This window comes from Emiliania huxleyi (genome assembly GCF_000372725.1).
Source record: "Emiliania huxleyi CCMP1516 chromosome Unknown EMIHUscaffold_166, whole genome shotgun sequence".
NCBI lineage: Eukaryota > Haptophyta > Isochrysidales > Noelaerhabdaceae > Emiliania > Emiliania huxleyi.
The window spans coordinates 10,777-14,051 of NW_005200922.1; positions in this window are offsets into that span (position 1 = coordinate 10,777).

Consider the following 3,275-nt stretch of genomic DNA (forward strand, 5'->3'; position numbering starts at 1 on the left):
GGGGGGGAGGATGCCGGTGAGCAGGGAGGACGCCGCAGCAGCCGAGCTCGAGCAGGCGGCTTCTGCAGCGGCGGAGAGCGGCGGCGCGTTCGGGGCAGCGGAGTGGACGACGAGCTTTGACGGGTCCTTGAGCTGCCCCTTCGCCTTCAGCTCCTGCGGGGGCCGAGACGGGGGCGTGTGTTGCTCTCCCCTCCCTCCCTCCCTCCCTGCCTGCGTAGGCGCTCCTCGGCAAACTGCTGCAGCTCCCCCTCGCAGTGTGCCAGGTGCTTGCAGATCGAAGCGTGGCTGGCTTCCGCGATGTCCTTCTTCTGCTCGTCGATCTGGAGCAGCTCGCGGTGCAGCTTTCTCGCCTACCACCAGATGACCCGAGGTGACCCGAGGTGACCCGAGGTGACCCGAGATGCCCCGAGGTGCCCCGAGATGCCACCCAACTCGCGGTGACCTTTTGCACAACACACGCGTCAAACCCTCAGCCGGCCGCCATCGCCCCTTCGAGCGTGTGCACCGCGTGTGTGTGGCTGGGCCACCCGCGCGCCTTGTGCAGCAACTCCTCGTCCGGGGCCTGCCCGGACTGGACCGACCGCTTGGCGCGCGCAATGTAGTTCTTGCTCTGCTTCTGCATCTTCTCGTAGAGCTCTTGCGCCTAGGCAGGCGGTGCGGGAGGCTCGAGTCGGGAAATGAGGCAGCGCCAGCCGCGCACGACGGATAACCGCGCGCGTGCCACACGCAGCGCGCGGCGAGGAGGCGCCGCACCTGCGTGTCGAGGTCGCGCAGCTGCTTCAGCGCCGTCTTCAGCTCGGACGGCAAGTCCGTCTCCTCGGTCACGCGGTTGAGGAAATTGTCGAGGTAGGACTGCGCCGGCTCCTCGTTGGCGTCCACCGATCGCTCAACCGGCTGGCGGCGCGGCATTGCCCAGAGCCGAGGCAAAAGAAATCACCCAGGGCGCTGGCTGGGGAGACAGCGACGCCCGAAACGCCAGGACCACGGTCTGCGACACGTGGACTCTTCTGGGGCCGCCCCGGGAGCCGCCAGGGAGCGACATGGCACATGCCGGGGACCACTGGACGTCCTCCAATTAACTGTTTCACTCACCACACACGCACGGGCCCCTCCCCTGGTCCCCTGCTCTGCACTCTCGCATCACATGAGACAGCTCACGTCTTCTTATCCTTCATCCGCGCGGCGAGGGTGCGCTCCACGCTGCCGACCACCGCCGCGCCAAGCAGAAGGACGCCGCCCACGAGCGCGACCGGGTGGCGCGCCTGCAGCGCCTGCAGCGCCAGGACGCACGCCGGCATCGTAAAGAAACAGCAGGCGCCGTTGAGCCCGCCGATTGCTGCGCCGACGGCGCACTGCGCGGGCGTGTGCAGGCCGGCGCGTACGCGCAGGGCGGTGAGCGCAGCGCCGAGCGCGAGGGAGAGCGCGGCGCCCGCGTGCCGTAGCAGCGGTGGCGAAAGCAGCATAAGTGGCCGCGAAAGGTGAAGCAGTCGCGGCGGCAGCGTTGCTTCCCAGGTCTCCGCGCCGAGCGCCAAGAAGACTGCAAAGTAAGAGAGGCTCTGCGCGTGAGAGGACGGCATGCCCGGATCCGAGAGCCGTGCGCCAGCCGGGCGAGCAGCGTTGATGAGCCGCTTGAGCACCTTGCTGAGCAGGGCGTTGCCGATCGCGCCGCACAGGAAGGTGACGGTCGCCGCATCGCGACGGACGAGCAGGACGATGAACGCGGAACCAGAGACCAACCACTTGGTCTCGATGAGGTTCATGCGCGCCGCTGCACGAGGTGGCTGAGCCGGGCTGTCGGCCTGCTTGGGCTGCTGGCGAGTGCAGACGACGCCTCACGTGCTTCGCTGCCCGAAAAGCTGGTTGGCGTTTTTTTTCCCGACCACGCCTCCCTCGCGGTCGATCGCGCCCCGTCTATCGCCGAGCGGCCGAGGCGTCGTTATCGCGCGGCAGAATGGCGTCGCGCGGCGTGCGCGGCCTCGCGATCGTCTGCGTCGGGTCGGCAGTAATCATTGGCTGGGTGCACCACTGGCAGGTACAGGAGCGACAGGCGCCTGCGGCTCAGCCCATACACCCGACCGTCGGCGTGCAACCCTCTCACCGAGTGCCCGATGCACACAGGCGATGCGCGAGGCCGTTCGGCTGGACAAGCAGAGGCTCGGCAGGTAACATAGTGCTGCTGCCAAGTTTTCTTTCTTCATGAGCGGGCCGTAGCCTGCGCTTCTGTTGTTGCGACAGTCTCCCGTCTGGCGTGCTGTCCATATTTTTGTGCAATACCTTGACACTTCCCAACAGTGCACGCGACAAGAGGAAGTCGCACCTGGTGCCGGTGGGCCGCGCACGTTTCTCTCTTTCTCGGTGTGCGGCTTTATCGCGCACGCGACGCTCCGGCTGCGCGCGCGCTCCTCCGCTCACGCTTCCCCCCGGGCGAGCGACGACACCCTCACAACAGAGAGCGGCCACGGCACGTGCCTCTCCACGCTATCCGCCTCGATGTACGCGCGACTTATCGATAGCAGACCTGATCACGCAGTCAACGCCCGAGGGGCGCTTTCGCAACCCCCCAATCCAACTAGCAACTTTCGCCCCCGCACCCCTCCCTCAATCTCTCAGGCTCCCTCAGACCGACAGGGCGTTGGGATGCGCCGGGTCGAGCTCCGGGAAGCGCGCGCTCGGGGGGAGGAGGATGAGCGCCTCCCGCAGCCACTCGGCGAGCCGCCTCGCTCGGACGTTGGCCATGTCCGGGTCGGCGGCACAGCTTGCACACGCCAGCAGCTCGCGTGGCGGGAAGAGGGGCGCGGCGCGCCGCACGGAGGGCGAGGACTGCTCGAGGAGTAGGCGGAGGTTTCTCCACTCGCGGTAGCGCTTCAGGACGGCCCACTCGCCTACGGACGCAAGCGCGCTGGAGGGTGAGACGGCGGCGAGGGAGGGATGGGAGAACGGCACGCCGCCACCACACAGGGATTTTAATAGTGTTGTGGAGTGCGAGGGAGTTTCGTCGTAACATCTCTTTTTTCTGGGGTCTGTAGATTTCCGTGCAGGCTTTTGACCCCATGCGGCAACACTCGGAGTTGGGCCACGGTGACTGGGTTCGGGAGCAATTTCGGGTTGCTTTGCCGTCACCATTCAGGCGCGTCCTACCATGGCAACGCAAGTCAATGTGTGTGTGTTGTGGTAGGAAGGTGAAGAACAGTCAGGCTCGGACAATTATTATTGCTGGTGTGCGCCGGAGGCGCCGCCCGAAACCGTTAATGAGCGGTCGCTGTGCAATGCTCAAG